Genomic DNA, 10587 nt, shown 5'->3' with positions numbered 1-10587 from the left:
TAAATAAATAAATAAATAAATAAAATAGTTGCATTAATTAAAAAAACATTCAGACCGAGAATGCTCATTTCATGTGGGAACAGGGTAAAATACTGGAGCAGTGGCCTGGCTAAAAGGGGAAAGGATAGAATCACTTTTTTAATCTCAACAATGAGCCTAAGCCAGTGATGGCGACACGCGAACTCATTTTTTTGGTTGATTTTTCTTTGTTAAATGGCATTTAAATATATAAAATAAATATCAAAAATATAAGTCTTTGTTTTACTATGGTTGCAAATATCAAAAAATTTCTATATGTGACCCGGCACCAGAGTTAAGTTAGGGTTTTTCAAAATGCTGACACGCCGAGCTCAAAAGGTTCGCCATCACTGGCCTAAGCCATTAAAATCTACCTTTGCCCATTGATACAGTTTGTATTGCTCTAATTCAGAGGTTCCCAAACTTTCTCAATTCACAGCATCTTCATGTCTCACTAATTTTTTCACAGAGCCCCTAGGCCACAAGAAATACCTAACATAAATATGTATGCAACAGTTAGGTCCTAATAACTTAGCTGTTTGAAAAAACCCCAATATACATAAATTGAAAGACAAATATTTTAATTTTATTCTTAACCACAGTTGCTTATAAAAGGGTGTGTAAGCTGAACATCATCTCAAATCTTGGAAACTGTGAAGACACCACCACCTGCACATCTTGCTCCACACTGATTTTCAGTCGGTACTTGCATTTTATAACAGCTGAAAACCCACTTCTCAAAGATAAGACATCTTTGAAAGGAATGGAGAGCAATCTAATGTTGAAACTATGAATCATCTTGACCTAGTAGTTCATTCACCTGGCATCCAACAGATGTCAAGTATTACCATGTACTCCTTGACATTTAACATATGCCACAGCGCCCCTAGGAGTTTGCTATGGTATCCTGGGTACTTGGAGCATAGTTGAGGACTCATAGTTCTATTCTTTTTCTATTTTTGATTCTGATCCCTCATTTGTGTGATTAACACTCAAGAAGCTGTGTTCTTCCCTCCTCTGTTCTTTGTCTATGGTGAAGGTTAGCAAAGACTGGAAGACCCCCAATGGCCAGTCATCCCAAATATGTGCCTCCAGAGAGAATAACAAAATCTGTGACTCTGTTATATATTTAAATAAGAATACCGTTTTCAACTATGTTCATTTTCTAACAATTAGATCAAGACTGAGAGCAGTACAAAAATATGTATAATTTTGTACCTTTCCCACTAATTTTTAATCATTCTCAATCACATCTTAATCTAATCCTGATTTTTCTATTAAATTGTATGATTTCATTTACCCTAAATTCCTGTCATTGTAGTCAAAAGTCCCTTGGATAATGTAAGTGGCTCCAATAGGGGCACGTTGGGGCTTAAGCATAGCTTGAAATTAAAAGCCTATTTCTTTCATCTGGGTCAATACCTTCTCTTCATTATTACTGTTGTCAAGATCATCAAAATATGAACCATTTATCCTGTTTGGCTGCTGTCAACAGTTGGGAAGACGGCCTCCCTCTGTCTCCTGTTTCTAGCTTTTTCCTGGCTCATTTTCCATAGGCAGAGCAAAGGGGAGAGATAGACACATACATCTCTTATATCTTCTACAAGACCGTCTCTTCCCAGCAATAACAAAAATGGCTCGCTCACTCTCTCTCTCCCCTCCCTTTTTATGAAGATCTCTTAGCTTCTTTTATCTTCTATCTACTGCCAGCTACCCACAGTGGATACAACCTGCCTCTGATATCAACCTGCTGTCTTGTAATGGAGACTATATTCCCTTTCCATGGAGAAATCCAAGCTTATCAGAACATTTCCTAAAAATATGTTTTTATTGATTTCAGAGAGATGAAGGGAGAGGGAAAGAGAGATAGAAACATCAATGATGAGAGAGAATCATTGATTGGCTGCCTCCTGCACACCCCACATTGAGGATGGAGCCCAAAACCCAGGCACATGTACCCCAAGGGGGAATCAAACCGTGACTTCCTGGTTCATAGGTCCACACTCAACCAATGAGCCACCATGGCTGGGCAGAACATACTTTTTAAAACCTCTTTCCTAACAAACAGAACATAATTGTAGACAGTGGCCTAGAGTGGTTTTGCGCACAGGGACAGGGATCTGATGGCAGCCCTCCACCGCTGTTCCCATTTCCCCAGCTTGATGTGGAACTTCCCACTTCTTTCTTGCTGAAGCTTTTCTGTGAACCAGATGTCAACAAATATATCGGATTCTTTATACTTTAATCTGTTTAACATTTGAAAGTGTTGAAAGAGTTAGGCGAATTATTCATTCAACTATAGCTACTTTCTACTTTCTGATTACCTGGGGGAGGGGAGTTCTTAACAGGGTACCTGTTTGGAACAGGTATCCCAGAAGCCACTTCGATGGCTGTGTTTAGAATCCAGCTGGCACACAGCCTTCATGGGAAGGCTAATGCTCGGTGTTCAGGAAAAATTAAAAGCCTAGGAAAATACAGGCCCCCAGGGACCAGAACAAAGCAGCTGAATGATGGTGCCTTCTGAGAGAAGAGGTAGGAGTTTTTTCTTGCCTTGCTCCTGGGGATAGAAGTGAAGTCAGAACTTCTTTGCAACAGTGAGTGACTAATTCCTCATCAGAGGGCCTGGTGCTTTTGCAGAGCTGATTTCATGAGTGGTAAATGAAGGGTCTCTCCAAGTGAGAGCTGATAGAGGAAGGATCAGAGAAAAAGTACAACCGCATCCCTAACCATTACACACATTGGAAAATGGGAGGACATTTTTAGAAGAAGAGAAACCAGGCCACCCCCAGATCTTCAGACACATTTCTTTCCTTCCTGACTCATCGGGCTAGGAAAGCCTGGTGAGAAGGGATTAGGGAGGGAGCCTGCCTTTTCTGGCAACATGGGGCATTTTGATTTCAGATTCTGCAAATCTTCAAGAACAGACACGGTGTGCTAGTGTTCTAGGCTGGAGGCCAGCAGCAGTTCGGCTGCAGACGAAGCCCGTCAGATGGCTGGTGCTGTCAGCCAGAGACCCAAGGACTTTCCTGGGGCTGCACCTCTCCGGAAGTTTGAAGATGTCGGCACAGGTCTGCCTTCTGAAACGTGCAAATGTCACCAGCCGGGAGTGGCAGATGCCAAGAGGCGACTGAAAACAGATCTCCATCTGGTAATGGGTTAGGCTTCCCGGGACACAGATTAGAATAGTTTGAAACAAAGTGACGGAAGCACCGGCTTGGCTTTTCACATGTTGTTATGGTCTCTGGGTCATTTCCTGCCTTTGGAATTTACTTCCTTTCCAGGCTCAATAAAACCAGATGAGCACAAGAAAGAGGCTGGGATTTTTCTTTGCCTCTGGCCCAGTGGAGGGGCAGCTCTGTGACTGTGAACTTGAATCTCCATGGTGGTTTTAGCCTCCTGTGCTCCTGTCTGCTCACACTGAGCCCAGGAGGGTGAAGCCTTAGGAATGGAACAGTAAATTAGGGACGGGAGCCACCTCCCGTGGAGTCGGCTGAATCCCCTTGTCCCTAAAAAACAAAACGGGAAAGAACAGACTGGGACGGGTGCACATGATGCTTTGTGGAGGGGAGCTCTTTACTACAGTTCCCCATGTAGGGACGCAGCCCCCCTTGAAGGAAGGAGGTTGAAACCAGCTCCACACGGCCCTACCCTTGACTTGTAGGGGTCAACCAGCAGGCCAGTTAAGACAGTGACATTTGCTATACAATGACCTGCTTTGTTTTTATTTTATCGATATTTATCTCCCACAGAAAAGAATTAAGGTAGCAACAACAATCTTTGTAGCATTTGTATGCTCATTTTTTGGGGTACTTTGAAGCTGATGTGAGTCTTTATTGTAAATTCTCTCTGCAGCCCCCAGTATGTCTTGGACACCCCTGTAGTTCTACAGTGCAGAGACCCCTACCCCCCAGAAGCCAAAGTGAACCCTCTTATTCCAAGAGCTATAGGAGCCAGTCAAAATAATGCGGAAGCTGCTGCCACTATTGTGTGTCTAAGTCTGAAAGGTTTGTCTCTCTAGAGAGTGACCCTCAGTCACATGTTCCTTCCGAAAAGCCAGCTTGTGCAGCTCGTGTTGTCTAGAGGAAGCCTGTGGAACCTGTTTGAGTCCAGAGCCCACCTCTCTCTAGATCCGAGCTCACAGCTTTGGAGGAAGGGGTCATCTTTGCCCCCCACCCTGTTATAACACTGCTAACCGGGCAGCAAGTGTCCAGTTGATACAAAGGAAGTGGCAGCTGGTGATCAGCTTTTATCCTGGGCTACCCATCCCCAGAAACAAGAACCAAAACTCCCCCGTCCCCCACCGCCTTGACAGAAAGCCAGGTTATTACTGTGCTCAAGAGTGAATCAAACTGACCTTTCCAAAACACTCTGTCTCATCGGGTATCCACAGAAATGGTCTCCTGTGACATTCACAGCGATGATTCCAACAACATTTAAGATGTTCCAGGGGAAGTAAGTACCTAGGAACAGAGTTGGCTCTATAAATACACAGGGTCAGAAACACCTGCAGGGTATGATTTCCGAAGCACCAGGAAGTCTGCTCAAGGGCCCCAACTTTCCCCCACTAAAGACTGCTCTGGAAACCTACGGCATTCTGTTTCCATGTTGGAGTGTAATCCGGGGCTGGTAACTTTGTAAGCCATTGCATTTAAACTTGGTGGGTCTGATTGCACAGGTGTGTCAGAGGGCCAGGAATTTGCATTTTTATCAAGCTCCCCTGCAGATGTTGGTGCAAGGGGCCTATGGCCCATACTTTGGAAAATTGTGCTGCAGAGAATTGTGAGTCGTTGTCACATTCGCATGGATTGACTGGTGATGCCGGATAGCACCACACCTGAATTCTAGGCGTTGGCCCTCTGTGGGCAAAACAAGTTCATTCTCCACCACGGAAAGCCTCAGGACCAGATGGTGACCTCTATAGGTTTAGTCGGGGGCTGGTTTCTGAAGTACGGTCCAAAGGCCTGCAAAGTATGAGGGTTGGCCCAAAGGGTCAGAGGGGCCAGGGCTTCTCCAGCGTACCCTGCACCTTCCCTGAAGCTCTGCAGTGCAGAAATCCCTGGACACAAGGAGGAGCCTCTTGCCCCAGGACTGCAGTCTGTCTTGGTGTCTGAGGTCTTGGGATACAAGGACAACTGTAGTAGATTCATCTCCTTTCTTTGCCTTCAGTCATTTACAAATAGGGGGAAAGGAAAGGAAGAAGAGATTTATTTAGTGCTTTACATGCACTGTTTTTTAAATTCTCAAATAACCCTAGTCTCGTTAGTCTCCTTTTGAAGATGAGACAATTGAGATTCAAAGAGATTGAATAACTTGCCTAAATTCCCAACGTCATATGGCTCCTGAATGCTTGAGCTGAAATTTGAACTCTTGCCTGTCAAGGTACAAGTTCCATGTTCTTTCCACAAAACTATTCATAACCAAAAGTTTTGCTGTGGCCATTCTGAAGGCCTAGATGTTTTGAGACCCTCAAAATAAGCTTATATCTCCCTGGCTGTTATGCACACCTGTTACCCACTCTGTTTCAGAATCTCCCCACATTCTTGCTCTTTATTGCATCCCTGACCTCCAACCCCTCAGCCCTGCTCATTTCTTATTCCCACGACTTCTTGACCCCTAGGGGTAAAATATGCTGCCACCTCTGCTGGGTCCAGGAGGACTTTTCTGGTCTGCAATTATTCTAGTCACTGACTTCAAGACCAGTGGTTTTCATGGCTTGAGAATCCCCAAAAGCTTAAGAGGCATTTGTGTACTAACTAAAGTGAAACCCTTCCCCTCCCCTTCTCCCCTCCTGCCCCTCCCCTTCTCCCCTCCTGCCCCCCAGATCTCTTCTCAAAGGGCACAGATGTAGGAAACCTGAGTCAGCCCGTACCCTTCTATTAGTCAGTCCCCTCAAACCTCAACTTCCTAGTAACAGAGATTATTCTGGGATGCTGGGCACCCCCTAGTGGGAGTAATGGAGAGAGAAGAGAGATTGCTTTGATGCTGTTCTCAATAACCCACGCACCCCCAGCTTCCACCCCTCCTCGTTGGCCTTTGCCTTCCAGCCCAGTTCACTGTTCTTGGAATGACTCATTGTTCCCACGATGATTGGGCCTTTTGCTCCATAAAGCCCTCCCTGAGTTTACGGGCATAATGAACTAAAATTAAGCAGAAGGCAATTCAGGCAGAACAGTAGGAAAAACTTCCTATGGCGACAGCTCTTGAATCCCTGTAATTCCTTATAAGGCAAACTGAGTAAGACCTAACTGCACTGAGCAAAACAATAGAGAATATCTTGGAAAGATATTTTTGGAAGAGAGGAGGATGAGGGAAAGGCTACTTTCCTGATTTCAAGATAAATGTTAATGCCCACATCTGACACACTTACCTTGATTTCAAGACATATTAATGCCTGGTGCTATGTCTTATCGCTTCACATTTCACCATTTTGAAATAAACAGATAAAGCCCCATCCCAGCAGAGGACAGTCCATCTGTAGTTGTGGGACATTCTGAACATTTGTCACTATCTCTCACTCTTAGAAGACCATGACTGTAACCCTCATGACAGGGGATGAGCCCTACTAGTATTACATTTCAATCAATAAACCATTTTCTGAGTACCTACACTGTCCAATGCTCAGGTTAAATTGATCTTATGCATTTTCTGTCCACATCTAGTTTAGCCCTCCATCCAAAGAAGGGCTTTAATAAAAGATGGGGAGAGCTAACATATTTGAGTGCATGTACTAAGAATTCTTCTGGGTGTATTCACAGTCCAAATTTTAGTTCAATAGCTGATCATCTGCTCACTGGCAGGGGTCAGCCAATCTGATCCTGTGGCCCAATGCCTGTCCCCAGGGGTTGCTACAATTACACAGCATGCCACCTCTGTATGACTTTAGTTGCTATGGTCTTACCTGTTCCTGGGTTTGAGTCATGGACCCTTTAGTGCCCACTCCCATTGGCCTTCTCTGATAGTTCCCCGGAACCCTGATCATAACGCTAGCAATCCCACTGCAGGGTGTTCTCTGCGATGGCTCCTGCCTCATCTTGAATCTAGTTGCTTAGACCAGTGGTCGCCAACCTTTCAGACCTCAAGGACCACCAGTGGACCACTGGTTGGCAACCACTGGCTTAGACAGTCTAATCTCAGAACTGCTTACAATGTTAAGCCTTTTCATCTTTTCTTTCAGAGCCATTTGATGATGTTCATCTCTGTGACAACCACAAATTTGGGAAGTATCTCTCCCCTCAGGCACTTCCATTTTTGTGTTCAGATTGGCAGCCTTCCCAACTCACCAGAGGCCTCACAGAATGAAACCCTCTGTGGAGGGTTAGAGGAAAAATTGGACGTAAGTGCGTTGGGCATCTGGGAGAAAGAAGAAAGGTCAAGGATGCTCCAGCTTGGTTGGCCTCTCTGATCAAGGCCTGACAGAAGCTGGGATTTCTTCCTGCATAACTTGGGCTTGAATTAAAGGCATTTTTTTAGTCTGAAGACCTCTGGCTTCACTCTGGATGGAACACTCAAAGGGCAGAGTAAGGTCCCCAGCTGGCAGGAAGGACACACTGACCCCTTGGCCAATCTGGGAAGAAGACACAAAAGCTGTGGTGACTTAGCTGAGCCACCTGGGGTGCTTCTGTCAGTGCAAACTGTCCTCATCTGTGTCAGCTGGCCTTGACTTTGTGAGAAAGGGTGGTGATGTGTTTATGTGCTCAGAGGAGAAAACCTCCTGGAGAGAGAATGAGAATTAAAAGTAATAAACCCAACTAGTGGCTTCTTTGGGTGGCTGGAAAAGAAGGAATCCTCAGACAAGGGGCCCCAGCTCCGACAGACAGAGATAAGGGAACTTTCACTACTTCTGTTTCTATTTTAGAAGAAATAAAAAGCAAATCATAAATCTAAAGATGACAGTCCATTCATCTGGGGAGAGAATTAAACAAGCTGTTACATTCCAAGCAGATATTAGGACTGCAAAAGTGAAGACTTTTAACCTGCTAGTGGGAATGTTTCTTTCCTGAAAATCACCAAAGATAAGGTTCCAAAAAAATTACTTTTCAGGCAGGTTAAGAAGCATTCATTTGGGCTGTCTGTAGTGAGCTGGATTCTTAGCACTGGATGCTTTCTAAGAAAAAGTAAAAGGTGAGCAAACAAAGCTATTATGGGAAATTCAGGAGTGTGATTTGTCGATAAAGGTGAAGAGGGGGTGATTCAGCTGATCCAGAGCTGCAACAAACAGAAAGCAATGGTTTTGCAGCTTGGGAGGTGCCTAGAAGGGATGGTGCCCCTGGTTCATGCCTTTAAGAAACCAACATTGAGCTCCCAAGGCAGTGCTTGTGGGCAGGGGACAGGTCTAAGCTGTCCGCCAGTGCCTGCAGCATTAGTTATCAGTGTGCATTATCTGCTACTATCCCCAAGGGAAGGAAGTTTTGTGCCAGCTGGAAATCTCCCAGAAAAGACAGGTATGTAGCTCTTGGATGGTGTCCAAGGAAACCAAGTGAGGGCTTGAACTCTGGCCAGAGAAGCAGGGTGTGTACACCTGGGGAAGCTGGGTGGGAGTCATTAGACTACACTCAGGCAGGGGAGCGTGGGGTGTGGCGTGTCCATGAAGAGTGGGTGTGAGCATTCCAGAGCCTGGACACTGTTTATGGAAGATGCTTCGGTAAATACAGAACATGAGTTCCTCTGGCTGTCCTACAACCTTTTCTCCTGCTGAGTTTCGGGTTCTTTTGAAGCTACAACATAAAGTTCTCAATAAAGTTGAAGCTGAGACATAGATGGGACACAAAGGCCAGATCTGCAGCACAGAACCAAGGAGATGAGGCCAACCCTTGGCCTTGAAGTAGGTAGCTATGCTTCTGAATCACAGCAATGAAAGTTAACTCCATGTCTTCATCCACTTAATTTTCCTTCTCACTCTCTGGTGACCTTTTGACCTTTTACTTTCCTTCTTGCTCTTTCTCCCACGGATTTCCAGTGGTTAGCTGGAGCCACTTTAGACCACCTCCCAACTCTGTGTTCAGTAATGCCACGAGGCAGCTTACCACCAGCCATGGTGGGAGTATGTGTATTACAGAAAGGACAAATGCTATAAATTTGAGGTTTGTTTATTTTTTCTGAATAGCCAATTGTTAAAACATTTACCAGTACACCATGCCTGTAACTGAGTTTTTACATGGAAGAGGGGTTGGTGAACTGAAGGGGCACAATGTAAGAAGTTTGGGAGGCAAATGGCGAAGCCCAGTATCTAGAGCAGCGGTTCTCAACCTGTGGGTCGCGACCCCTTTGGGGTCGAACGACCCTTTCACAGGGGCCGCCTAAGACCATCGGAAAACACATATATAATTACATATTGTTTTTGTGATTAATCACTATGCTTTAATTATGTTCAATTTGTAACAATGAAATTGGGGGTCACCACAACATGAGGAACTGTATTAAAGGGTCACGGCATTAGGAAGGTTGAGAACCACTGATCTAGAGGAAAGTGGTGGGTTGCCAAGACTGGTTCTGCCCTCCTCATGGACACACACTCCACCCCAACACAAACCTTGGATTCCATGCTTAACAGTTGCTCAAAAAGAACCTGCTCTTGTGTCTACAATGACATGTAGACATTGTTTTCTGGTGATTTAGGGTTTTTTTTTATCTTCCCACTTGAACATTTTCTTGAGGTTTATGGTGCAAGGTATAATAAGTACAGCTGTTGGTCCTTCTACCACAACAGCCATTGAGGAGTAGCAGCTATGGCTCTGGGCTACCCCATGGCCATGGCCTCAGTAGGGCCACAAGGTGACCAAGAAAGTGAGCAAGCTGAGGCCCAGTGGTTACCATGGGCACCTCAGTAAGCATACCAAGTTCATGCAGGACATGATCTGAGAGGTGTGTGGCTTTGCCCTCTATGAGTGGCACACCATGAAGCTGCTCAAGGTCTCTACGAACAAGAGGGCCTGAAATTCATCAAGAAAAGGGTGGGGACACACATCCGTGCCAAGAGGAAGAAAGGAGCTGAGCAATGTTCTTGCAGTCACGAGGAAGGCAGCAGGCAAGAAGGACTGAGCCCCATCCCTTCCGTAGGTAATAAAACCTGTTCAGGAAAACAAAAAACAGAAACAACCTAGGTCCAGAGTGTTTTTCCTATTATGGATTTAAAGTGTGTTCACATAGATTCACTTCCTCTTTTGCTCTTCCAACCACCATATAATAGTATGTGTTCCCCTTCCCCTGTATGTGCTTCCCATTGACCTTTGTCTTCAACATCTTATCTCTTCCAAAAATATCCCTGAGCTGGATAATTATCACTCCCTCTAGAGTACATTTTTTAAACTTTAATGTACAGGCAAATCACCAAGGGAATCTTGTTAAAAACCAGATTTATATTCAGTAGGTCTGAGTGGGGCCCAAGATTCCCCATTTCTAACAAGCTCCCAGGTGCTGCCGCTGGTCAGCAGGTCACTCATTTAGTGGAAAAGGCTCCAGACTGGTCATGTTAATCCATCTGCCCCTTCTGCTTGAAGAAGTCCCACTACACCTCTGGAAGGGACAGTCTTCAAGGGAGATTGGACCAGTAGTGGAATCATAACCAAACAA

The 10587-nt window shown here is 45.0% G+C and overlaps 1 pseudogene; it reads left to right on the top strand.

Moving 5' to 3' along the window:
- Positions 1-9412: 9412 nt before the first annotated feature.
- LOC102252002 lies at positions 9413-10080 on the top strand (annotated as a pseudogene).
- Positions 10081-10587: the final 507 nt, after the last annotated feature.

Source organism: Myotis brandtii, unplaced genomic scaffold (assembly GCF_000412655.1).
Source record: "Myotis brandtii unplaced genomic scaffold, ASM41265v1 scaffold191, whole genome shotgun sequence".
NCBI lineage: Eukaryota > Metazoa > Chordata > Mammalia > Chiroptera > Vespertilionidae > Myotis > Myotis brandtii.
This window is presented reverse-complemented; position numbering and strand designations above follow the sequence as displayed.